The following is a 27546-nucleotide window of genomic DNA, read 5'->3' as shown; positions in this document are numbered from 1 at the left end:
AGTCAAATATCATAAAGCACATATCTTCTTCAGCCTTTTGGTAACTGTCAGGCTAATCTGATTTAGGCTGAAGGTGGAGGATGTCCTCAATAGCTTCCTCAGTGACCAAAATCTGTTTCCCTCTGAGGTGCACTGCATCCAGGGAAGTCTTGAAATAGTTGCAGTAAAACTATCTAACCCAGGAAGCATTGACCTCTATCAAGTTTCTTTCCAAGAAGAACCAGCCTCTCTATTTTATCTTTCGGAGGTGTACTGCTGTAGTTCTTCTGGAATTTTCAGAGTTCTTTCCAGGTACAGGTTCCTGGAAGTGGCAAACACTGGATACTTAAGCTCACAGTATCTGTTTGCAAATTTAACTGGATCATTGGTAGTGAGGAGCTGGTCAGCCTTCTCCTGCGGGGTAAAGTGCTTTTCCCACCAGGAGTCATCATGCAAAATGTCCAGGATGGACATAGAGGATTCGCCTCTTTTTCGTTTGCCAGTGGTTGCTTTGCCTTTTCCTTTGTGCTGAGGGTCAGACATCCTGAAAAGTAGAAATTCCAGGATATAATTGAAGAACAAAAGCAGAAAAACAAATAGGCAAATAGGATTTATCAATGTAAGCATAAAGGCAAACGAGCAGTAGAATTATGAAATAAGTCAAATATATGTATATTTTGGACTGTATTTGAGTGAAAAATCTGAGGTGAAAAATCACAATCCAAAATATAATATAAGTAGAATTCATGTTAATTAGGAAAAATAATAATCATGCCTTGAGTTAGAAAGTTAAAGTAGTTAGTTAAAAAACAAAAAAGAGAAGTTAGAGAGTTGAAAGTGGGTAATAGGTGAAAAGGAAGTTAGAAAATGAAAGCAGTGAGTTAGTAAAAAGGAAGTGAAAGTAGGGGGCATGATAAAAGTTTCCTAGTTAACAATAAATTCACAAATTTAAAGAATAATCAACTCATATTTAAGCAAAAATTGCAGTGTATTAATGATAATTCAGAAGGATAGAAAAGTTGCAAAACTAACATGAAATCATCAATAGTGCAAGTTATTAACTAGGGGATCAAAAGGAATAAGAATGTTAGCCCGGGCAGGCATGCATTGGTTTGGTTGTAGCCAAGTAAGGCAAAATAGTAAGTTTCCAAACTCAATACATGAAAACAATTTGCAGAAAATTGGGCATGCATTGGTTTGGTTGTAGCCAAGTAAGGCAAAATAGTAAATTTCCAAACTCAATACATGAAAACAATTTGCAGAAAATTGGCAGCATTCCAGCCAAACAGCATGAAAAAGCAGTTCATATAAAATAAAGCTGTAAATAGATACATGAAAGAGCAATGTAACAGCAGCAAGAAACATGGAAGAACAATGTATGAACAATATGATTATCACAGCAAAATCAGAATTGTGAAATAGATAAAACAAGTAGCAAGAACGGCGTAATTATCAGGCCTAAATCCACTAACCACATCCTAGCTACCTAACCACCTAAAATCCACTACAAACATGCATCTCTAACTATCCTATTCTGAACAAAAATTGTAAAACTAACTAAGGAATCGAAAAGAGGAATCGTAGTATGGCGGAACCTGGTGTATAGAAGGACAAATGTATGGAATAGAGATGAGGGCAGAGAGATGGTGGTGGTGACGCGGTGGCACTGGGAGGGAGCACAGCGGCGTAGTGGTGGAGCAGGGGTGGGTTGGGGGTTGGGGTTTGGGTTGGGTGAGGTGGTAGAGGAAGGAAGAAGGGGGTGAGGGTTGTGGGGGCTGTGGTGGTGGGTTACGGCGGTCGGAGGTTGGCCGCGGTAGGGGGGCAGTGGCGGAGGAGGGCGACGCTGGGTGAGAGGGAAGGTTGGGAGTGGTGGAGGAAGAAAAGAAAGAAGAGAAGGAGAGAGAGGGTGGTTTTCGGCGATGGGTGCGGTGGTGGAGATGGCGCGGTGGTCGGCGGTGGTGGCTGGAAGTGTTGTGGTTGGGTGGCAGAAGAGGGAGGGGTTGCAGAGAAGAGAAGGAGAAGGGGGTATGGGCAACGTGATGGGGTTAGGGTTCGCGTGACTTAGGGTTAGTGGATTCAAATCCACGCGATCACGTGACTAGGGTGAAATGGGTTCGACGCGGTCGCGTGATTGACGCAACCGCGTGGGTTGGGTAAAAGATGGGTGACGCGGACGCCTGAGGCACGCGACCGCGTCGCTGAAAATTGTGCTAGACGCACACTTCCAGCGTCGTTTCAGCGCAACTCTCTATCTCCATTTAGGGGGCCATAGTATCCATGCGACGCGGACACGTCACTCACGCTTTCGTGTGGGATGAGTGTTTTGCAAATGACGCGTTCGCGTCAGGGATGCGAACGCATGGGCCGTTTGTTCTAAACGCACACCAGCCGCACAATTCCAGCCCAACTTTTTGGGCGTTGGATCTTTACGCCGATTTCCTTCTCACGCCCATGCGTGGCCTGCGCGCTCGCGTGGGATGATTTCTCTCTCTCTTTTTTTTATGCAATTATGTAATTATGCAGTATGCAATGCTAATGCAAATGCTACGAACAATATCCAGGTTCAATGAAAATAAAACAATATATAAAAAAAATAAATAAAACAAAATAAAATTGAAACAGGAACAATCATACCATGGTGGGTTGTTTCCCACCTAGCACTTTTAGTTAAAGTCCTTAAGTTGGACATTTGATGAGCTTCCTGTTATGGTGGCTTATGCTTAAATTCATCCAGAAATCTCCACCAATGTTTGGAATGCCAACAGCCTCAAGGGTTCCAAACTAGGCATGTAAAGCTTTTGAGCAGCTTTAAACAGATTCTTAGACTTCCGGGGTGTTGAATGTCAGAGTAGATTCCAGGATCTCAAACTTTGCTTTTAAGTCTGCCTTTGTCTTGATCTATATTATTCCATCCGGGCGGTTTAGAAATTGGATTCTCACCAAGATGACCAAACGTCTTCCGAGACCCATTCAATTGAACTTGATATCAATCCGTGCACTTCGAATTGAAGCGTGGAACCTTATTGAATCTTGCACACTGATGAACAAATTCTTTGGTGGTATAGAATTTCCTCAAATGAATGAATTCTCGTTGTAAAGTATAGTTTCCAAACCAATCAAGAATCCTTTCATACAAAAATTTTGGTTGTCACATGTACAAACCCCAAATGAAAATTAACCGGAGTATTTAGACTCCGGGTCGTCTCACAAGGAATTGCAATGAAGTGGTCAATTATCGGCTATGAAGTGGGGTAAAGGGGGTTTTGATTTGATAAGAGGACAAGAGAATAAATGACAAGAAAAATAAAGAGAGCAATTAACTAAAGAAAGCAATTAATAAAGAGAGACATTAATGGCAAAGATTGAGATCATAGGCTTTCTATCCTAGTCATGCAATGATTAATTCATCTTATTTAGTCAACTCCAACAAATAGGGAGAAAGTCAAACAAGACTAATCAATCATACCACAATAATAACAAGAATTTATCTTATTACGTCATCCCCGACGATTGAGAAAGGTATCATGTTATCCTCATACTCGGAGAAAGTCTAATAAGACTAGCTAATCTCAATCCAAAAGTCCTAATCAACTCACTAATTTAATTAGCAAAAGATTAGCGTCAATGGAAACAATATTAGCTAACAACTCTAGATCACCAACATAAGTTGGGTTTTCATGACTCAAGATTGCCCAATTACTCTTTCCAAGCCAAGAATGCTCAAAATCTACTCTAAAGCCCAACCAAGCATTTTATCAAACACTTAGAAGGTGTAAAAGGAAAGCATAATAAATGACAAGAAATAGTAAAATCTATCAACTACCAATTGCAAGAAAAGTAAATCAACAATTCAAATCATCAATTAAAAGAACATCAAACACTAAATTTCATTAAATGTAAACAAGATCCAACAAGATTCATGAACATAAAAGCAACAAAATAAAGGAAATGACAAGTAAAACAAGAAGAGTAGAGAGGTAATAACAAAAAATTAGAAGGAGAAACTAAATCAAAGCAAGAATTAAAAGAGAAATTTGAGAGTGATTAACATAACTTTACCCTAATTTCTACCCTAAATCTAGAGAGAGGAGAGAGCCTCTCTCTCTAGAATTCTAACCTAAAACATGATGAAAACTAAACTATGACTACTTTGTTCATTCCCCCTTCAATCTTTGGGTTCAATAGCATCAGAAATGGGTTGGATTGGGCCCAAAATGAGCTGCAAAATCGCTGGGGGCGATTTCATTAAAGTGGACCCACGGCAGAATCGGTGCGCGCGCGTACATGGCGCGTGCGCGCCCCTATGTGTCAGGCAAAATATGGCGAATTTTATATTATTTTGAAGCCCTGGATGTTAGCTTTCTAACGCAACTAAAACCGCCTCATTTGGACCTCTGTAGCTTAAGTTATGATCGATTGAGTGCGAAGAGGTCAGGCTTGACAGCTTTACGGTTCCTTCATTTCTTCATGAGTTCTCCCACTTTGCATGCTTTTCTCCTCACTTCTTCCATCCAATACTTGCCTTATGAACCTGAAATCACTCAACAAACATATCAAGGCATCGAATGGAATTAAAGTGAATTAAAATTGGCTATTTTTAGGCCTAAAAAGCATGTTTTCATATTTACGCACAATTCAAGGGAGAATTACAAAACCATGCTATTTCATTGAATAAATGTGAGAAAAGGTGATAAAATCCTCCAAATTAAGCACCAGATAAACCACAAAATCAGGGTTTATCACACACCAGATCTGAGTATGAGCCATTTCCCTCTTACTCTTAAAGCCGCAGAGAGCTCTAAGCTGGCCATCTGTTTCAAGCAGACCATATTCAAGTGGAAAAGTAAAGATAAAGGTTAAGGATTGTACCCACTTGAAGCTTGTATTAGGTGCTAATGGCCTTGGGATAGGTATTTCCAGTGGTTCTGTAAGCTCTACTCCCTTGTATTCTTCTGTGAATTCCTCCACTTCTTTGCAAAATTCTTCAACTGCAACTGCGTCCTGATCAAAGTCTTCTATGTCTTCCTCATCACTCAAGTCATACATTGGAGGTTGAGAGAAATCTACCTCGACGTCTGATGAGCGGATAATTTATACGCTTTTTGGCATTGTTTTTAGTATGTTTTTAGTAGGATCTAGTTACTTTTAGGGATGTTTTTATTAGTTTTTATGTTAAATTCACATTTCTGGACTTTACTATGAGTTTGTGTGTTTTTCTGTGATTTCAGGTATTTTCTGGCTGAAATTGAGGGACTTGAGCAAAAATCAGATTCAGAGGTTGAAGAAGGACTGCTGATGCTGTTGGATTCTGACATCTCTGCACTCAAAGTGGATTTTCTGGAGCTACAGAACTCAAAATGGCGCGCTTCCAATTGCGTTGGAAAGTAGACATCCAGGGCTTTCCAGAAATATATAATAGTCCATACTTTGGCCGGGTTTAGACGACGTAAAAGGGCGTTGAACTCCAGTTCTACGCTGCTGTCTGGAGTTAAACGCCAGAAACACGTCACAAGCCAGAGTTGAACGCCAGAAATATGTTACAAACTGGCGTTCAACTCCAAGATTGACCTCTACATGTGTAACATTCAAGCTCAGCCCAAGCACACACCAAGTGGGCCCCGGAAGTGGATTTATGCATTAATTACTTACTTCTGTAAACCATAGTAACTAGTTTAGTATAAATAGGACTTTTTACTATTGTATTAGACATCTTTGATAAGTTTTATGCTATCTTAGACTTTCATGGGGGCTGGCCATTCGGCCATGCCTGAACCATTATCACTTATGTATTTTCATACGGTAGAGTTTCTGCACTCCATAGATTAAGGTGTGGAGCTCTGCTGTTCCTCAAAGATTAATGCAAAGTACTACTGCTTTTCTATTCAATTTAACTTATTCCGCTTCTAAGATATTCATTCGCACTTTAACATGAATGTGATGAACGTGACAATCATCATCATTCCCCCACGAACGCGTGCCTGACAACCACTTCCGTTCCACCTTAGATTGGATGATTATCTCTTGGATCTCTTAATCAGAATCTTCGTGGTATAAGCTAGATTGATGGCAGCATTCATGAGAATCCGGAAAGTCTAAACCTTGTCTGTGGTATTCCGAGTAGAATTCTGGGATTGAATGACTGTGACGAACTTCAAACTCGCGAGTGCTGGGCGTAGTGACAGACGCAAAAGGAGGGTGAATCCTATTCCAGTATGATCGAGAACCTCAGATGATTAGCCGTGCTGTGACAGAGCATTTGGACCATTTTCACAAGAGGATAGGATGCAGCCATTGACAACGGTGATGCCTCCAGACGATTAGCCATGCAGTGACAACACATCGGACCATTTTCCATAGAGGATTAAAAGTAGCCATTGTCAATGGTGATGTCCTTACATAAAGCCAGCCATAGAAAGGAGTAAGACTGATTGGATGAAGACAGCAGGAAAGCAGAGGTTCAGAGGAACGAAAGCATCTCTATGCGCTTATCTGAAATTCTCACCAATGATTTACATAAGTATTTCTATCCTTATTTATTATTTATTTTCGAAAACTCCATAACCATTTGATATCCGCCTGACTGAGATTTACAAGGTGACCATAGCTTGCTTCATACCAACAATCTCCGTGGGATCGACCCTTACTCACGTAAGGTTTATTACTTGGACGAACCAGTGCACTTGCTGGTTAGTTGTATCGAAGTTGTGAATGAGAAACAATTTATTAAGACGTGCGTACAGAGTTTCTGGCGCCGTTGCCTGAGATCACAATTTCGTGCACCAAGTTTTTAGCGCCATTGCCGGGGATTGTTCAAGTTTGGACAACTGACGGTTCATCCTGTTGCTCAGATTGGGTAATTTTCTTTTTATTTTGTTTTCAAAAAAAAATTTTTCAAAAAGTTTTCAAAAAAAATTTTTTCAAAAATCTTTCAAAAATTTCTCATCTGTTTTCGAAAATTATTCTAAAATTTTTAAGAATGAATTCTAGTGTTTCATGAAGCATGTTGAAGCCTGGGTGGCTGTAAAGCCATGTCTAATTCTTTTGGATAGGGGCTTCCAACCATCAACATAGAAGCAAGTTAATTGGAATGTCAGATGTGGCATGTCTGAGTTACATACTAAAGCTTGGCTGGCTATTAAGCCATGCCTAACCCTCAGATTGGAGCTTTAGACTAAGAGTACAAGATTTCTGGAATTCATATTAAAAATTTTGGAATCCTTATTTTTCTTTTTCACACTAATTTTCGAAAAATACCAAAAAAATTTGAAAATCATAAAAATCAAAAATATTTTTCGTGTTTCTTGTTTGAGTCATGTGTCATGTTATAAGTTTGGTGTCAATTGCATGTTCATCTTGCATTTTTCGAAAAAATCATGCATTCATAGTGTTCTTCATGATCTTCAAGTTGTTCTTGGTAAGTCTTCTTGTTTGATCTTGATGTTTTCTTGTTTGGTGTCTTTTCTTGTTTTTCATATGCATTCTTGCATCCATAGAGTCTAAACATGAAAGATTTCTAAGTTTGGTGTCTTGCATGTTTTCTTTGCATATAAAAATTTTCAAAAATAAGTTCTTGATGTTCATCTTGACATTCATAGCATTCTTGCATGCATTCATTGTTTTGATCCAAAATTTTCATGCATTGAGTCTTTTTCATGTTTTTCTCTCTCATCATAAAAATTCAAAAAAATAAAAAAAATATCTTTCCCTTTTTCTCTCTCAAAATTTCAAAAATTAGATTTGACTTTTTCAAAAATTTTTAAAATCTAGTTGTTTTTATGAGTTAAATCAAAATTTTCAATTTAAAAATCTTATCTTTTTCAAAATCTTTTTCAAAAATCAAATCTTTTTCATTTTTCTTAGTTATTTTCGAAAATTTTTAAAACATTTTTCAAAAATCTCTTTCTTATCTTTATCACATAATTTTCGAAAATAACATCATCAATTAATGTTTTGATTCAAAAATTTCAAGTTTGTTACTTACTTGTTAAGAAAGATTCAAACTTTAAGTTCTAGAATCATATCTTGTGATTTCTTGTGAATCAAGTCATTAATTGTGATTTTAAAAATCAAATATTTTTCAAAACTAAATTCAATCATATCTTTTCAAAAATATCTTTTTATCTTATCTTTTTCAAAATCATATCTTTTTCAAAAATTTGATTTTAAAATATCCTCTCTAACTTCCTATCTTCTTATCTTTTCAAAATTGATTTTTAAAATTTGTTTCAACTAACTAACTAACTTTTTGTTTGTTTCTTATCTTTTTCAAAACTACCTAATTAACTCTCTCTCTCTAATTTTCGAAAATCCCTTCCCTCTTTTTCAAAATTTCTTTTTAATTAACTAATTATTTTAATTTTTTATTTTAATTTCGAAAATTACTAACCTTTTTCAAAAACTATTTTCGAAAATCATTAACTCTTTTTCAAAAATAATTTTCGAAAATTCCCTTTCTCTCTCATCTCCTTCTGTTTATTTATTCATCTACTAACATCTCTCCCTCACTCATCAAAAATCCGAACCCTCTCTCTCTCTCTCTCTGAGTTCAGATTTTCTCTTCTTCTTTTCTTCTACTCACATAAGGGAACCTCTATACTGTGGTAAAAAGGATCCCTATTATTATTTTTCTGTTCTCTCTTTTTCATATGAGCAGAAGCAAGGACTCTGAAGAGGAAACTAAGAGAATATTCTTGTTCAGAATATTCTTGTTGAAGCAGATCCAAAACCTAAAAGGACTCTGAAGAGGAAACTAAGAGAAGCTAAATTACAACTATCCAGCAAGCACCTTTCAGAAATTTTCGAACAGGAAGAGGAGATGGCAGCCGAAAATAATAATAATGCAAGGAGGATGCTTGGTGACTTTACTGCACCTAATTCCAATTTACATGGAAGAAGCATCTCCATCCCTACCATTGGACCAAACAATTTTGAGCTTAAACCTCAATTAGTTTCTCTGATGCAGCAAAACTGCAAGTTTCATGGACTTCCATCTGAAGATCCTTTTCAGTTCTTAACTGAATTTTTGCAGATCTGTGATACTGTTAAGACTAATGGAGTATATCCTAAAGTCTACAGGCTCATGCTTTTCCCTTTTGTTGTAAGAGACAGAGCTAGAGTGTGGTTGGACTCTCAACCCAAAGATAGCCTGAACTCTTGGGATAAGTTGGTCACGACTTTCTTAGCCAAGTTCTTTCCTCCTCAAAAGCTGAGCAAGCTTAGAGTGGATGTTCAGACCTTCAGACAGAAAGAAGGTGAATCCCTCTATGAAGCTTGGGAGAGATACAAAGAACTGACCAAAAAATGTCCTTCTGACATGCTTTCAGAATGGACCATCCTGGATATATTCTATGATGGTCTATCTGAATTGGCTAAAATGTCATTGGACACCTCTGCAGGTGGATCCATTCACTTAAAGAAAACGCCTGCAGAAGCTCAAGAACTCATTGACATGGTTGCTAATAACCAGTTCATGTACACTTCTGAGAGGAATCCTGTGAGTAATGGGACGCCTATGAAGAAGGGAGTTCTTGAAATTGATACTCTGAATGCCATATTGGCTCAGAATAAAATATTGACTCAGCAAGTAAATATGATTTCTCAGAGTCTGAATGGAATGCAAGCTGCATCCAACAGTAGTTAAGAGGCATCTTCTGAAGAAGAAGCTTATGATCCTGAGAACCCTGCAATAGCAGGGGTAAATTACATGGGTGAACCATATGGAAACACCTATAATTCCTCATGGAGAAATCACCCAAATCTCTCATGGAAGGATCAACAAAAGCCTCAACAAGGCTTTAATAATGGTGGAAGAAATAGGTTTAGCAATAGCAAGCCTTTTCCATCATCCACTCAGCAACAGACAGAGAACTCTGAACAAAATACCTCTAATTTAGCAAACTTAGTCTCTGATCTATCTAAGGCCACTGTAAGTTTCATGAATGAAACAAGGTCCTCCATTAGAAATTTGGAGGCACAAGTGGGCCAGCTGAGTAAAAGGATCACTGAAATCCCTCCTAGTACTCTCCCAAGCAATACAGAAGAAAATCCAAAAGGAGAGTGCAAGGCCATTGATATAACCATCATGGCCGAATCCAAAGAGGAAGGGGAGGACGTGAATCCCAGTGAGGAAGACCTCCTGGGACGTCCAGTGATCAATAAAGAGTTTCCCTTTGAGGAACCAAAGGAATCTGAGGCTCATCTAGAGACCATAGAGATTCCATTAAACCTCCTTATGCCATTCATGAGCTCTGATGAGTATTCCTCTTCTGAAGAGAATGAGGATGTTACTGAAGAGCAAGTTACCAAGTACCTTGGTGCAATCATGAAGCTGAATGCCAAATTATTTGGTATTGAGACTTGGGAAGATGAACCTCCCTTGTTCACTAATGAACTGAGTGATCTGGATCAACTGACATTGCCTCAGAAGAAACAGGATCCTGGAAAATTCTTAATACCTTGTACCATAGGCACCATGACCTTTGAGAAGGCTCTATGTGACCTTGGGTCAGGGATAAACCTCATGCCCCTCTCTGTAATAGAGAAACTGGGAATCTATGGGGTGCAAGCTGCTAAAATCTCATTAGATGATGGCAGACAATTCAAGAAAATAGGCTTATGGACAAGTAGAGGACGTGTTAGTAAAGGTTGAAGGCCTTTACATCCCTGCTGATTTTATAGTCCTAGATACTGGGAAGGATGAGGATGAATCCATCATCCTTGGAAGACCCTTCCTAGCCACAGCAAGAGCTGTGATTGATGTTGACAGAGGTGAACTAGTCCTTCAATTGAATGGGGACTCCCTTGTGTTTAAAACTCAAGGACATCCTTCTCTAAACATGGAAAAGAGGCACAGTAAGCTTCTCTCAAAACAGAGTCAACCAGAGCCCCACAGTCAAACTCTAAGTTTGGTGTTGGGGAGTCTCAACAATGCTCTGAACATCTGTGAGGCTCCATGAGAGCCCACTGTCAAGCTATTAACATTAAAGAAGCGCTTGTTGGGAGGCAACCCAATTTTTATTTATCTAATTTTAATCTATTTTTATTGTTATTTCATGTTTTATTAGGTTCATGATCATGTGGAGTCACAAAATAAATATAAAAATTAAAAACGGAATAAAAAACAGCAGAAGAATTGCACCCTGGAGAAGAGCTGGCGCTGAACGCCCAGAACAAGCATGGTTCTGGCGTTCAACGCCAGAAATGGGCAACAAATGGGCGTTCAACGCCCAGAACAAGCACCAATCTGGCGCTGAACGCCCAGAGTTGTGTGCAAGGGTATATTGCATGCCTAATTTGGTTCAAGGTTGTAGATCTTTGAACACCTCAGGATCTGTGGACCCCACAGGATCACCTCAGGATCTGTGGACCCCACAGGATCCCCACCTACCTCCACTTACTTCTTCTCACCCCTCTTTCACACAATCCCATAAACACTCTTCCCCAAAATTCTTCACCAATCACCTCAATCTCTCTTTCCTATAACCACTTCACCACTCACATCCATCCACTCTTCCCCATAAACCTACCTCATAAACCCCACCTACCTTCAAAATTCAAAATCAATTTCCCACCCAAAACCCACCCTTATGGCCGAACCTTACCCCCCCTCCCTTCCCTATATAAAGCCCTCGATTCTTTTTCATTTTCACACAACACAACCCTCTCTTCTCTTCTTGGCCGAATACACCCCTCCCCCCTCTCCTCCATATTTTCTTCTTCTTCTTCATCTATTCTTTCTTCTCTTGCTCGAGGGCGAGCAATATTCTAAGTTTGGTGTGGTAAAAGCATAAGCTTTTTGTTTTTCCATTACCATTGATGGCACCCAAGACCGGAGAATCCTCTAGAAAAGGGAAAGGGAAGACAAAAGCTTCCACCTCCGAGTCATGAGAGATGGAAAGATTCATCTCCAAAGCTCATCAAGACCACTTCTATGATGTTGTGGTCAAGAAGAAGGTGATCCCCGAGGTCCCTTTCAAGCTCAAGAGAAATGAGTATCTGGAGATCCGACATAAAATCCAAAGAAGAGGTTGGGAAGTTCTAACAAACCCCATCCAACAAGTCGGCATCCTAATGGTTCAAGAGTTCTATGCCAATTCATGGATCACTAGGAACCATGATCAAAGTAAGAACCCGAATCCAAAGAATTATATTACAATGGTTCGGGGGAAATACTTAGATTTTAGTCCGAAAAATGTGAGGTTGGCGTTCAACTTGCCTATGATGCAAGGAGATGAACGCCCCTACACTAGAAGGGTCAACTTTAATCAAAGGTTGGACCAAGTCCTCATGGACATATGTGTGAAAGGAGCTCAATGGAAGATTGACTCCAAAGGCAAGCCGGTTCAATTAAGAAGACTGGACCTCAAGCCTGTGGCTAGAGGATGGTTGGAGTTCATCCAACGCTCCATCATCCCCACTAGCAACTGATCTAAAGTTACTGTGGATCGGGCCATCATGATTCATAGCATCATGATTGGAGAGGAAGTAGAAGTTCATGAAATCATCTCCCTTGAATTCTACAAAATAGCCGAAAAGTCCTCTCCTGGGGCAAGGCTAGCTTTTCCTCATCTTATTTGCCATCTATGTTACTCAGCTGGAGCTTTCATAGAAGGAGACATTCCTATTGAGGAAGAGAAGCCCATCACTAAGAAAAGGATGGAGCAAGCAAGAGAGCCCATTCATGGATCTCAAGAGACGCATGAAGCTCATCACCATGAGATCCCGGAGATGCCTCAAATGCATTTTCCTCCACAAAACTATTGGGAGCAAATCAACACCTCCCTAGGAGAATTAAGTTCCAACATGGGACAATTAAGGGTGGAACATCAAAAGCACTCCATCATCCTTCATGAAATAAGAGAAGATCAAAAAGCAATGAGGGAGGAGCAACAAAGACAAGGAAGAGACATAGAAGAGCTCAAGGACATCATTGGTTCCTCAAGAAGGAAACGCCACCATCACTAAGGTGGACTCATTCCTTGTTCTTACATTCTCTGTTTTTCGTTTTCTCTATGTTAAGTGCTTATCCATGTTTGTGTCTTCATTACATGATCATTAGTATTTAGTAACTTTGTCTTAAAGTTATGAATGTCCTATGAATCCATCACCTCTCTTAAATGAAAACTATTTTAATTCAAAAGAATAAGAAGTACATGAGTTTCGAATTTATCCTTGAACTTAGTTTAATTATATTGATGTGGTGACAATACTTTTTGTTTTCTGAATGAATGCTTGAACAGTGCATATGTCTTTTGAAGTTGTTGTTTAAGAATATTAAATATGTTGACTCTTGAAAGAATGATGACAAGGAGACATGTTATTTGATAATCTGAAAAATCATAAAAATGATTCTTGAAGCCAGAAAAAGCAGCAAAGAACAAAGCTTGCAAAAAAAAAAAAAAGCAAAAGCAAGCAGAAAAAGCCAAAAGCTCTTAAAACCAAGAGGCAAGAGCAAAAAGCCAATAACCCTTAAAACCAAAAGGCAAGGGTAAATAAAAAGGATCCCAAGGCTTTGAGCATCAGTGGATAGGAGGGCCTAATGGAATCAAATCCTGGCCTAAGCGGCTAAACCCAGCTGTCCCTAACCATGTGCTTGTGGCGTGAAGGTGTCAAGTGAAAACTTGAGACTGAGCGGTTAAAGTCAAGGTCCAAAGCAAAAGAAGAGTGTGCTTAAGAACCCTGGACACCTCTAATTGGGGACTTTAGCAAAGCTGAGTCACAATCTAAAAAGGTTCACCCAGTTATGTGTCTGTGGCATTTATGTATCCGGTGGTAATACTGGAAAACAAAGTGCTTAGGGCCACGGCCAAGACTCATAAAATAGCTGTGTTCAAGAATCATCATACTAAACTAGGAGAATCAATAACACTATCTGAACTCTGAGTTCCTATAGATGCCAATCATTCTGAACTTCAATGGATAAAGTGAGATGCCAAAACTATTCAAGAGGCAAAAAGCTACAAGTCCCGCTCATTTAATTGGAGCTATATTTCATTGATAGTTTGGAATTTATAGTATATTCTCTTCTTTTTATCCTATTTGATTTTTAGTTGCTTGGGGACAAGCAACAATTTAAGTTTGGTGTTGTGATGAGCGGATAATTTATACGCTTTTTGGCATTATTTTTAGTATGTTTTTAGTAGGATCTAGTTACTTTTAGGGATGTTTTTATTAGTTTTTATGTTAAATTCATATTTCTGGACTTTACTATGAGTTTGTGTATTTTTCTGTGATTTCAGGTATTTTCTGGCTGAAATTGAGGGACTTGAGCAAAAATCAGATTCAGAGGTTGAAGAAGGACTACTGATGTTGTTGGATTCTGACCTCCCTACACTCAAAGTGGATTTTCTGGAGCTACAGAATTCAAAATGGTGCGCTTCCAATTGCGTTAGAAAGTAGACATCCAGGGCTTTCCAGCAATATATAATAGTACATACTTTGGCCGAGTTTAGATTACGTAAAAGGGCGTTGAACGCCAGTTTTACGCTGCTGTCTGGAGTTAAACGCCAGAAACACGTCACAAGCCAGAGTTGAACGCCAGAAATACGTTACAAACTAGCGTTCAACTCCAAGATTGACCTCTACACGTGTAACATTCAAGCTCAGCCCAAGCACACACCAAGTGGGCCCCGAAAGTGGATTTATGCATCAATTACTTACTTTTGTAAACCCTAGTAACTAGTTTAGTATAAATAGGACTTTTTACTATTGTATTAGACATCTTTGATCAGTTTTATGCTATCTTAGACTTTCATGGGGGCTGGCCATTTGGCCATGCCTGAACCATTATCACTTATGTATTTTCATACGGTAGATTTTCTACACTCCATAGATTAAGGTGTGGAGCTCTACTGTTCCTCAAAGATTAATGCAAAGTACTACTGTTTTTCTATTCAATTTAACTTATTCCGCTTCTAAGATATTCATTCACACTTTAACATGAATGTGATGAACGTGACAATCATCATCATTCCCCCACGAACGCGTGCCTGACAACCACTTCCGTTCCACCTTAGATTGGATGATTATCTCTTGGATCTCTTAATCAGAATCTTCGTGGTATAAGCTAGATTGATGGCAACATTCATGAGAATCCGGAAAGTCTAAACCTTGTCTGTGGTATTCCGAGTAGGATTATGGGATTGAATGACTGTGACGAACTTCAAACTCGCGAGTGCTGGGCGTAGTGACAGACGCAAAAAGAGGGTGAATCCTATTCCAGTATGATCGAGAACCTCAGATGATTAGCCGTGCTGTGACAGAGCATTTGGACCATTTTCACAAGAGGATAGGATGCAGCCATTGACAACGGTGATGCCTCCAGACGATTAGCCATGCAGTGACAACACATCGGACCATTTTCCATAGAGGATTAAAAGTAGCCATTGTCAATGGTGATGTCCTTACATAAAGCCAGCCATAGAAAGGAGTAAGACTGATTGGATGAAGACAGCAGGAAAGCAGAGGTTCAGAGGAACGAAAGCATCTCTATGCGCTTATCTAAAATTCTCACCAATGATTTACATAAGTATTTCTATCCTTATTTTATTATTTATTTTCGAAAACTCCATAACCATTTGATATCCGCCTGACTGAGATTTACAAGGTGACCATAGCTTGCTTCATACCAACAATCTCCGTGGGATCGAACCTTACTCACGTAAGGTTTATTACTTGGATGACCCAGTGCACTTGCTGGTTAGTTGTATCAAAGTTGTGAATGAGAAACGATTTATTAAGACGTGCGTACAGAGTTTCTGGCGCCGTTGCCTGAGATCACAATTTCGTGCACCAACGTCATCTTCGTATTCACTTGGATAAGGTTCTTCAGGCTCATGGAGTTCAGTTGCGGATGTAAGTTCGTGACTAGGAGAGCTTGATTCATGATCCTTACTGCCTATGGAGTCAACTTCTTGGTCTGTTCCGTCCAATTTTTCAAAAGGTATATGCATTGGAGGTTGTGCACTATCCTCCCTGGCATCAAATTCGAACTTCTCAGCGGAATCCTTTACAGCTCTCGATTCCCATGGAGGTTCAGCATCTCCTAAATCTTCAACCACTTCTTCCTCTACAACTATCATGGCTTCCTTCACTTGTTCCAATACAAAGCCATGCTCCTCATTGTCCATCGAAGTTTCTAGTATCTTCTTCATGCTACGCTCTTCTTTTGATTCTCCACATGTAGCCATGGGAGTACTTTGAGTGCTCAGATGTCGGGAAGCTATTATATTTACTACCTCGGTTAAGGAAGTAGTGAGTTCCAGTACGTCCCTTTGCATCTTCGCTTGACCTTAAAGAAGAACACGAAGTTTGTCATCCATTGGAGGTTGGGGTGGGTATGAGGGTTCATTGGTTGGGAGAGAGGGTTCAAAATAAGAATGTGGTGGTTTTTGGGAGTAATTGGATTGGGATTGTGGTGGGTAAGGGTCATACGGTGGTGAATGGTGAAAAGGAACTTGTGAGTGTGGTGGTTCAAAGCTACGTTGAGAGGATGGTCTATAAGCACAGGGTGGGGCTTGTTGGTAATTACAAGGGGGTCCACCATATCTATCAGCTTGGTATGCATTGTAGAGTGGTCCTTGCCCATGATATCTTGGAGGGTGTTGTTGCCTAAAGGGTTGATCAGGTCCTCTTGGCTCCATCCATCTTTGATTGCTTAGACCTTGATGCACATTCCTGTTATAGCTTCCACTCCTTTCAACAAATTTAAAACCAAACTCAAAGCGAGAGGGGTGAGAATTCATAGTAGCTAATAGAAATAAAAGGGAAAAACAAAAACAAATAAACAAGTAAAAGAAAAAAAAATATTTACAATAACCAATAATAAGGCACACGTTTGCAATTCCCCAGCAACGGCGCCATTTTGAAGAACGAATGATTGACGGTTTAGAATTTAGAATAAATTTTCGTTGCAAGTATAGTTTCTAAACCAAGCAATCATCCTTTCTTACAAACGTTTTGGTTGTCACAAGTAACAAACCCAATAAAATTTATAAACCGAAGTATTCAAACCTCGGGTCGTCTTCTCAAGGAACTGCAGGAAGGTGTTCTTATTATTAGTTATGGAAAACAGTGTTTTTGGGTTTTAAAAGGTTTGAACAAGGAAAATAGATTGCAGGAATTAATAAATTAATATCTAATAAAAATCTTGGCAAGGTATGAAAATTCGGAAGTCTTATCCTAGTTATCATTATCGATGGTGATGAGAATTGAGTTTAATCCCACTTAGTTAACCTTTACTAAGGCAAAGGAAAGTCAAGTGGACTAATTAGTTAGATCCTCAAGTCCTAGTCAATTCCTGAGAAAGGACTAGAGTTAGTGGAATTCAATTCAATTAGCAAAAATAACAATTATCAATCACGATAAGTTTGATAACTCAAGAGTCTCCAGTTAATCAATTAAAGCCAAGAATATAAAAAGCTAAATAAGAACCATAAATCTGAAATACCTCAATTTATATTAAATAAAGAAAATCCTAACATGAATGGTTCGTAAGCCAATTTGGCAACATAAGTAATCAGCAAATAAAAGCATTAAAGTATCTGAAAGTAAAAGAGAAATATAAAGTAAAAGGAATATTGAACCTGTGACTGAAGTTGAAATCCTAAATCCTTTAAGAGGAATCCTAATCCTAAAACTTAAGAGAGAGGAGAGAACCTCTCTCTCTAAAAACTACATCTAAATTATGAAAAGTGAATAATTGAACGCCTCTTTTGAATGGATGCATTCCCCCACTTTATAACCTCTAATCTGTGTTTTCTGGACTTGGATCTGGGCCAAAAGGGCTTCAGAAATCGCTGGGGGCATTTTCTGTAGTTTCTGGTGCGTGGCGTCTGTCACGCGTCCGCGTGGGTCACGCGGTCGCGTCATCTGGGAGTTTTCCTTGTCACGCGTTCGCTTTGGTCACACGTGCACGTCATTTGCGTTCTGCTCAAGGCACGCGTCCGCGTCAGTCACGCGTTCGCGTCGCTGCCTTTTCGCGCTGGGCACGCGGCCGCTTCGTCCACGCATTCGCGTTGCTGCCCTTTTCTTCAAAACTCCATTTTTGTGCTTTCCTTCCATTTTTGTATGTTTCCTTTCCATCCTTTAAGTCATTCCTGTCCTATAAAGCCTAAAAGCACTCAACACACAAATCACGACATCGAATGGTAATAAAGGATGATTAATTTTAATATTTCTAAAGCATAGGAAACATGTTTTTCACATATATCACATAATAAGGAAGGGAAAGTAAAACCACGCAATTTACATGAATAAGTGGGTGAAGAATTGAATAAATCACTTAAATTGAGCACAAAATACATCATAAAATATGGGTTTATCAGGTATATATATAAGGCTAAGTGAGCTATAAGTTGAATCCTTAATTAGTCTAAGGTCTCACCTAACATATACATATTCTATAATTTATAACTTTCTTGGGGTTCCCAATTTTTCACTTTCTTAATACATACTCATGCACCAATTTCAATTTTTTATTCTTATCTCATGTGCATTGATTTCTTTACTGAACTTATTATTGGGGTAATTTTGTCCCCTTATTTACTTATTTAACTAAAAGGATTTTTTTATACAGTTATGCAGTATGCAATATGCAATGCTAATGTAGATGCTATGAATAATTTCAGGTTCAATGAAAATAGAATAAAATAAAATTTAAAACAAACAAAACGAAATAAAATTGAAAAATGAACGATCATACAATGGTGGGTTGTCTCCCACCTAGCACTTTTAGTTAAAGTCCTTAAGTTGGACATTTGAGGAGTCCTTTGTTATGGTGGCTTGTGCTTGAATTCATCCAAAAATCTCCACCAGTGTTTGGAATTCCAACAGCCTCCGGGGTCCCAAACTAGGCATGTAAAGCCTTTGAGCAAATTCAAACAGGTTCTCAGGTTCCCGAGATGTTGAATGTCAGAATAGATTCCAGAATCCCAAACTTTGCTTTTATATCCGCCTTTGTCTTGATTTTTACTTTTCTAGCCGGGCGGTTTGGAAGTTGCATTCTCACCAAGATGACCAAATATTTTCTAAGACCCATGCAATTGAACTCGAAACCAATCCTTGCACTTCAAATTGAAGCGTGAAACCTTATTGAGTCTTGCATACCAGCCTTGAGTACGAACCATTTCCCTTTTACTCTTAAAGCCGCAAAGAGCTCTAAGCTGACCATCTGTTTCAAGCAAACCATATTCAAGTGGAAAAGTAAAGATGAAAGCTAAGGATTTTACCCACTTGAATTTTGTATTGGGTGGTAATGGCCTTGGGATATGTGTTTCCAGTGGTTTTGCAAGCTCTACTCCATTGTGTTCTTCTGTGAATTCCTCCACTTCCTTGTGAACTTCTTTAATTTCAACCACGTATTGATCAAAGTCTTCGATATCTTCCTCATCACTCAAATCATAAGTTGGAGGTTGCGAAAAGTCTACCTCCGCATCATCTTCGTAGTCACTTGGGGAAGATTCTTCCATCTCAAAGAATTCACTTGCAGGTGCAAGTTCATTACTAGGAGGATTTGACTCATTATCATTGTCAAGGAAACTCGCCTCTGGAGTTGTTCCATCCAGCTCTTCATAAGATTCCTGCTTTGGGGGTTGTGCACTATCCTCCTTAGCATCGACTGCAAAATTCTTGACGGAATTCTCCTGAATTCTGGATTCCCATGGAGGTTTAGCATCTCCTAAGTCTTCAACCAATTCTTCTTCTTCGATAATATCAGCTTTCTCCACTTGTTCCAGTACAAAATCATGCTCCTTACTATCCAGTGGGGGTTTCTAGTATCTCTTTCATGCTGCGTTCTTCATTAGATTGCCCACATGAAGACATGGGGGTTCCTTGAGTGTCCGAACGTCGGGAAGGTAGTATATTTATCGCTTGATTCAATTGGTGAAGTGTGGCATGAAATTTTTCAAATGTTTCCTTGAGTTGCTCCCTTGTTTCTTGGGGTGATGGATATGGACATGGTGCATAGGGAAGTGGTGGTTCTTGGGAGTAATTGGGTTGGAATTGGGGTGGATAAGGGTTAGAGTCTGGTGCGCAGAAATCGTGATGGTTCCATTCCTTGGTAACGGCGCTGAAAACTTTATACGCACGTTCATAATCTTAATTCTTTGTCACAACTTCGCACAACTAACCAGCAAGTGCACTGGGTCGTCCAAGTAATAAACCTTACGTGAGTAAGGGTCGATCTCACGGAGATTGTCGGCTTGAAGCAAGCTATGGTCACCTTGTAAATCTCAGTCAGGCAGATTCAAATGTATTAAGAGATTATAGTGTACTAAAAGATAATTAAAATAGGATAGAGATACTTATGTAATTCATTGGTGGGAGTTTCAGATAAGCGTATAGAGATATTTTCGTTCCTCTGAACCTTTGCTTTCCTGCTGTCTTCATCCAATCATTCCTACTCCTTTCCATGGCAAGCTTTATGTAGGGCATCACCGTTGTCAATGGCTACATCCCATCCTCTCTGTGAAAATGGTCCAATGCGCTGTCACTGCATGGCTAATCATCTGTCGGTTCTCGATCATACTGGAATAGGATTTACTATCCTTTTGCGTCTGTCACTACGCCCAGCACTCGCGAGTTTGAAGCTTGTCACAGCCATCCCTTCCCAGATCCTACTCGGAATACCACAGACAAGGTTTAGACTTTCCGGATCTCAAGAATGGCCATCCATGGGTTCTAACTTATACCACGAAGATTCTAATATCTCGGACTCGGTCCTCTGTATTAGATATCTAAGAGATACTCATTCAAGCTTGTTGCATGTAGAACGGAAGTGTTTGTCAGGCACGTGTTCATAAGTGAGAATGATGATGAGCGTCACATAATCATCACATTCATCATGTTCTTGGGTGCGAATGAATATCTTAGAAGCGGAATAAGCTTGAATTGAATAGAAAAATAGTAGTACTTTGTATTAATTCATGAGGAACAGCAGAGCTCCACACCTTAATCTATGGTGTGTAGAAACTCTACCGTTGAAAATACATAAGTGATGAAGGTCCAGGCATGGCCGAATGGCCAGCCCCCATAAAGGTCTAAGATAGCATAAAACTGATCAAAGATGATCTGAAGATGTAAATACAATAGTAAAAAGTCCTATTTATACTAAACTAGTTACTAGGGTTTACAGAAATGAGTAAATGATGTAGAAATCCACTTCTGGGGCCCACTTGATGTGTGTTTAGGCTGAGAATTGAGCTTTACACGTGTAGAGGCTTCTCTTGGAGTTGAACGCCAGTTTGTAACCTGTTTCTGGCGTTTAACTCCACTTTGCAACCTGTTTCTAGCGTTTGACTCCAGAATGCAGCATGGAACTGGCGTTGAACGCCAGTTTGCGTTGTCTAAACTCGGGCACAGTATGGACTATTATATATTGCTGGAAAGCCCTGGATGTCTAATTTGCAACGCAATTGAGAGCGCTCTATTTGGAGTTCTGTAGCTCCATAAAATCCACTTTGAGTGCAGGGAGGTCAGAATCCAACAGCATCAGCAGTCCTTCTTCAACCTCTGAATCTGATTTTTGCTCAAGTCCCTCAATTTCAGCCAGAAAATACCTGAAATCACAGAAAAAGACACAAACTCATAGTAAAGTCCAGAAATGTGATTTTTAATTAAAAACTAATAAAAATATACTAAAAACTAATCAAATCATACTAAAAACTATGTAAAATCAATGCCAAAAAGCGTATAAATTATCTGCTCATCACAACACCAAACTTAAATTGTTGCTTGTCCCCAAGCAACTGAAAATCAAATAGGATAAAAAGAAGAGAATATACTATAAATTCCAAAATATCAATGAAACTTAGTTCCAATCAGATGAGCGGGACTTGTAGCTTTTTGCCTCTTAAATAGTTTTGGCATCTCACTTTATCCATTGTAGTTCAGAATGATTGGCATCTATAGGAACTTAGAATTCAGATAGTATTATTGATTCTCCTAGTTCAGTATGTTGATTCTTGAACACAGCTACTTTATGAGTCTTGGCCGTGGCCCTAAGCACTTTGTTTTCCAGTATTACCACCGGATACATAAATGCCACAGACACATAACTGGGTGAACCTTTTCAAATTGTGACTCAGCTTTGCTAAAGTCCCCAATTAGAGGTGTCCAGGGTTCTTAAACACACTCCTTTTTTTGCTTTGGACCTTGACTTTAACCGCTCAGTCTCAAGTTTTCACTTGACACCTCCACGCCACAAGCACATGGTTAGGGACAGCTTGGTTTAGCCGCTTAGGCCAGGATTTTATTCCTTTAGGCCCTCCTATCTACTGATGCTCAAAGCCTTGGATCCTTTTTATTACCCTTGCCTTTTGGTTTTAAGGGCTATTGGCTTTTTGCTCTTGCCTTTTGGTTTAAAGAGCTTTTGGCTTTTTCTGCTTGCTTTTTCTTTTATTTTTTTCGCTATTTTTCTCCTTTTTTTTCGCAAGCTTTTGTATTCACTTCTTTTTCTTGCTTCAAGAATCATTTTTATGATTTTTTAGATTATCAAATAACATGTCTTCTTTTCATCATTCTTTCAAGAGCCAACATATTTAACATTCATAAACAACAACTTCAAAAGACATATGCACTGTTCAAGCATTCATTCAGAAAATAAAAAGTATTGTCACCACATCAAAATAAATAAACGAGTTTCAAAGATGAATTCGAAACCATGTACTTCTTGTTCTTTTGTAATTAAAACAGTTTTCATTCAAGAGAGGTGATGGATTCATATTCATAACTTTAAGGCATAGACACTTAGATATTAATGATCATGTAGTAAAGGCACAAATATAAATAACACATAAGGCTCAAAAACCGAAAAACAAAAAATAAATAGACAAGGAGATTAAGGAATGAGTCCACCTTAGTGAGGGTGGCGTCTTCCTCTTCTTGAAGAACCAATGGTGCTCTTGAGCTCCTCTATGTCTCTTCCTTGTCTTTCTTGCTCCTCCCTCATAGCACTTTGATCTTCTCTAATTTGATGGAGGATGATGGAGTGCTCTTGATGCTCCACCCTTAGTTGTCCCATGTTGGAACTTAATTCTCCTAGGGAGGTATTGATTTGCTCCCAATAATTCTGTGGAGGGAAGTGCATCCCTTGAGGCATCTCAGGGATTTCATGGTGAGGAATCTCCTCATGCTCATGTTGAGGTCCATGATCTCTTGTTTGCTCCATTCTTTTCTTAGTGATGGGCTTATCCTCTTCAATGAGGATGTCTCCCTCTATGTCAATTCTAGCCGAATTACAGTGGCAAATGAGGTGAGAAAAGGCTAACCTTGCCCAAGTGGAGGACTTGTCAGCCACCTTGTAGAGTTCTTGAGGTATAATCTCATGAACTTCCACCTCCTCTCCAATCATGATACTATGGATCATGATGGCCCGGTCTATAGTAACTTCAGACCGGTTACTAGTAGGAATGATTGAGCGTTGAATGAACTCTAACCATCCCCTAGCCACTGGTTTGAGGTTATGCCTTCTTAATTGAACCGGCTTGCCTCTTGAGTCAATTTTCCATTGAGCTCCTTCCTCACATATGTCTATGAGGACTTGGTCCAACCTTTGATCAAAGTTGACCCTTCTTGTGTAGGGGCGTGCGTTCTCTTCCATATTTGGCAAGTTGAACGCCAGCCTTACATTTTCCGGACTGAAATCTAAGTATTTCTCCCGAACCATGGTGAGCCAATGCTTTGGATTCGGGTTCACACTTTGATCATGGTTCCTAGTGATCCATGCGTTTGCATAGAACTCTTGAACTATTAGGATCCTGACTTGTTGAATGGGGTTGGTGAGAACTTCCCAACCTCTTCTTTGGATCTCAAGTCGGATCTATGGATACTCATTCTTTTTGAGCTTGAAAGGAACCTCAGGGACCACTTTCTTCTTGGCCACAAATTCATAGAAGTGGTCTTGATGGACCTTTGAGATGAATCTCTCCATCTCCCATGGCTCAGAGGTGGAAGCAATTGCCTTCCCTTTCCTCTTTCTTGAGGTATCTCTGGCCTTAGGTGCCATTAATGGTTATGAAAAAATAAAAAGCTATGCTTTTACCACACCAAACTTAAAATATTTGCTCGTCCCCGAGCAAAAGAAGAAAGAAAGAAGTAAAAGAAGAGAAATGGGGGAGCGGGAGTGAGAGTAGGTTTCGGCCAAGTGGAAGAAGAGAGGGTTGTGTTGTGTGAAATAGAAGAAGGAATGAGGGGTTTATATAGAAGTGGGGAGGGGTTTAGAGTTCGGCCATTTAGGGTTGGGTTTAGGAGGAAAAATATTTTGAATTTGAAGGTAGGTGGGGTTTATGGGGAAGAGAAGATGGATGTGAGTGGTGAGGGGGTGATGGGGAAGAGTGATTGAAGTGATTGGTGAAGAGGAGAGAATAGGGTTAAGTGGGGATCCTGTGGGGCCAAGGACTTAACATTCCTGCCTCAATTAGGCGTGTAAAACGCCCTTATTGTGCAATTCTGGCGTTTAACGCCACTTCCATGCTTGTTTCTGGCGTTAAATGCCAGCTCCATGCTTGTTTCTGGCGTTTAACACCAGCTTTCCTCTAGGTGCAATCCTGGCGTTTAAACGCCAGACTACTGCTTCTTTCTGGCGTCTAACGCTAGTTTCATGCTCTGTTCTGGCGTTAAATGCCAGCTAGATGCTCCTTACTGGCGTTTAACGCCAGTATGATCCTCCTCCAGGGTGTGCTGTTTTTAATGCTATTTTTCATTTTATTTTTGATTTTTTTCAGTAGTTTTTGTGACTTCACATGATCATCAACCTAATAAAACACGAAATAACAAAGAGAAAATAAAATAGATATGATTAAATAACATTGGGTTTCCTCCCAACAAGCGCTTCTTTAATGTCAATAGCTTGACAGTGAGCTCTCATGGAGCCTCACAGATAATCAGAGCAAGGTTGGAACCTCCCAACACCAAACTTAGAGTTTGGATGTGGGGGTTCAACACCAAACTTAGAGTTTGGTTGTGGCCTCCCAACACCAAACTTAGAGTTTGACTTTGGGGGCTTTGGTTGACCCTGCAGTGAGAGAAGCTTTTCATGCTTCCTCTCCATGGTTACAGAAGGAGATCCTTGAGTTTTAAACACAAGGTTGTCCTCATTCAGTTGAAGGATCAATTCTCCTCTGTCCACATCAATCACAGCTCTTGCTGTGGCTAGGAAGGGTCTTCCAAGGATGATGGATTCATCCTCATCCTTCCCTGTGTCTAGGATTATAAAATCAGCAGGGATGTAAAGGCCTTTAACCTTTACTAACACGTCATCTACCTGTCCATAAGCCTGTTTTCTTGAGTTGTCTGCCATCTCTAATGAGATTCTGGCAGCTTGCACCTCAAAGATTCCCAGTTTCTCCATTACAGAGAGTGGCATGAGGTTTATCCCTGACCCAAGGTCACATAGAGCCTTCTCAAAGGTCATGGTGCCTATGGTACAAGGTATTAAGAACTTTCCAGGATCCTGTTTCTTCTGAGGTAATGTCAGTTGATCCAGATCACTCAATTCATTGATGAACAAGGGATGTTCATCTTCCCAAGTCTCATTACCAAATAATTTAGCATTCATCTTCATGATTGCACCAGTGTACTTGGTAACTTGCTCTTCAGTAACATCTTCATTCTCTTCAGAAGAAGAATACTCATTAGAGCTCATAAATGGCATAAAGAGGTTCAATGGAATCTCTATGGTCTCTAGATGAGTCTCAGATTCCTTTGGTTCCTCAAAGGGAAACTCTTTGCTGATCACTGGACGTCCCAGGAGGTCTTCCTCACTAGGATTCACGTTCTCTCCCTCCCTTGTAGGTTCGGCCATGATGGTTAAATCAATGGCCTTGCACTCTCTTTTTGGATTCTCTTCTGTATTGCTTGGGAGAGTACTAGGAGGAGTTTCAGTGACTCTTTTACTCAGCTGGCCCACTTGTGCCTCCAAATTTCTAATGGAGGACCTTGTTTCATTCATGAAACTTAAAGTGGCCTTAGATAGATCAGAGACTATTTTTGCTAAGCTAGATGGATTCTGCTCAGAATTCTCTGTTTGTTGCTGAGTGGATGATGGAAAAGGTTTGCTATTGCTAAACCTGTTTCTTCCACCATTGTTAAAGCCTTGTTGAGGCTTTTGTTGATCCTTCCATGAGAAATTTGGGTGATTTCTCCATGAGGGATTATAGGTATTTCCATAGGGTTCCCCCATGTAATTCACCTCTGCTATTGCAGGGTTCTCAGGATCATAAGCTTCTTCTTCAGAAGATGCCTCTTTAGTACTGTTGGATGATTCCTTCAATCCATTCAGACTCTGAGAGATTATATTGACTTGTTGAGTCAATATTTTATTCTGAGCCAATATGGCATTCAGAGTATCGATTTCAAGAACTCCCTTCCTCATAGGCGTCCCATTATTCACAGGATTCCTTTCAGAAGTGTACATGAACTGGTTATTTGCAACCATGTCAATGAGTTCCTGAGCTTTTGCAGGCATTTTCTTTAGGTGAATGGATCCACCTGCAGAATGGTCCAGTGACATCTTTGATAGCTCAGACAGACCATCATAGAATATATCCAGGATGGTCCATTCTGAAAGCATGTCAAAAGGACACTTTTTGGTCAGTTCCTTATATCTCTCCCAAGCTTCATAGAGGGATTCACCTTCCTTCTGTCTGAAGGTTTGGACATCCACTCTAAGCTTACTAAGCTTTTGAGGAGGAAAGAACTTTGCTAAGAAAGCCTTGACTAGCTTATCCCAAGAGTTCATGCTATCTTTAGGTCGAGAGTCCAACCATACTCTAGCTCTGTCTCTTACAGCAAACGGGAAAAGCATAAGCCTGTAGACCTCGGGATCAACCCCATTGGTCTTAACAGTATCACAGATCTGCAAGAATTCAGTTAAGAACTGAAAAGGATCTTCAGATGGAAGTCCATGAAACTTGCAATTCTACTGCATCAAAGAAACTAATTGAGGTTTCAGCTCAAAATTGTTTGCTTCAATGGCAGGGATTGAGATGCTTCTTCCATATAAATTGGAATTTGGTGCAGTAAAGTCACCAAGCATCTTCCTTGCATTGTTATTATTTTCGGCCATGTCTTCTTTTTCAAGATTCTCTGTAAGGTTTTCTCTGGATTATTGTATTTTAGCTTCTCTTAGTTTCTTCTTCAGAGTCCTTTCAGGTTTAGGGTCTGCTTCAACAAGAATGTTCTTGTCCTTGCTCCTGCTCATATGAAAAAGAAGAGAACACAAAAGAAAATATGGAATCCTCTATGTCACAGTATAGAGATTCCTTTATGTGAGTATAAGAAGAGAAGAATGTAAGAAGGAGAAGAGAAAAACTCGAACAAAGAGAGGAAGATGGTGTTCGAATTTTGGGTGGAAGAGAAGTGTTAGTAAATAAATAAATAAATGGAAGGAGATGAGAGATGAAAATTTCGAAAATCAATTAAATTAAAAATAAAATTTAAAGTTAAATTTCGAAAATTAAAATTGAAATCAAATTAAATTAAAAATTAAAACAATTAGTTAAAAAAAAGAATTTTAAAAAAGAGGGAAGGGATTTTCGAAAATTAGAGAGAGAATTAGTTAGGTAGTTT

The 27546-nt window shown here is 39.4% G+C and overlaps 2 non-coding genes across 2 annotated transcripts; one reads left to right on the top strand and one right to left on the bottom strand.

The window, feature by feature from the left end:
• Positions 1–9190: 9190 nt before the first annotated feature.
• Positions 9191–9298, bottom strand: LOC112760154 (small nucleolar RNA R71). Its single transcript, XR_003180605.1, has one exon. It is a non-coding gene; the product is annotated as a small nucleolar RNA R71 (small nucleolar RNA).
• Positions 9299–26542: 17244 nt separating this feature from the next.
• Positions 26543–26650, top strand: LOC112760149 (small nucleolar RNA R71). Its single transcript, XR_003180600.1, has one exon. It is a non-coding gene; the product is annotated as a small nucleolar RNA R71 (small nucleolar RNA).
• The last annotated feature ends 896 nt before the right edge of the window (positions 26651–27546 follow it).

Source organism: Arachis hypogaea, chromosome 16 (assembly GCF_003086295.3).
Source record: "Arachis hypogaea cultivar Tifrunner chromosome 16, arahy.Tifrunner.gnm2.J5K5, whole genome shotgun sequence".
Lineage (NCBI taxonomy): Eukaryota > Viridiplantae > Streptophyta > Magnoliopsida > Fabales > Fabaceae > Arachis > Arachis hypogaea.
This window is presented reverse-complemented; position numbering and strand designations above follow the sequence as displayed.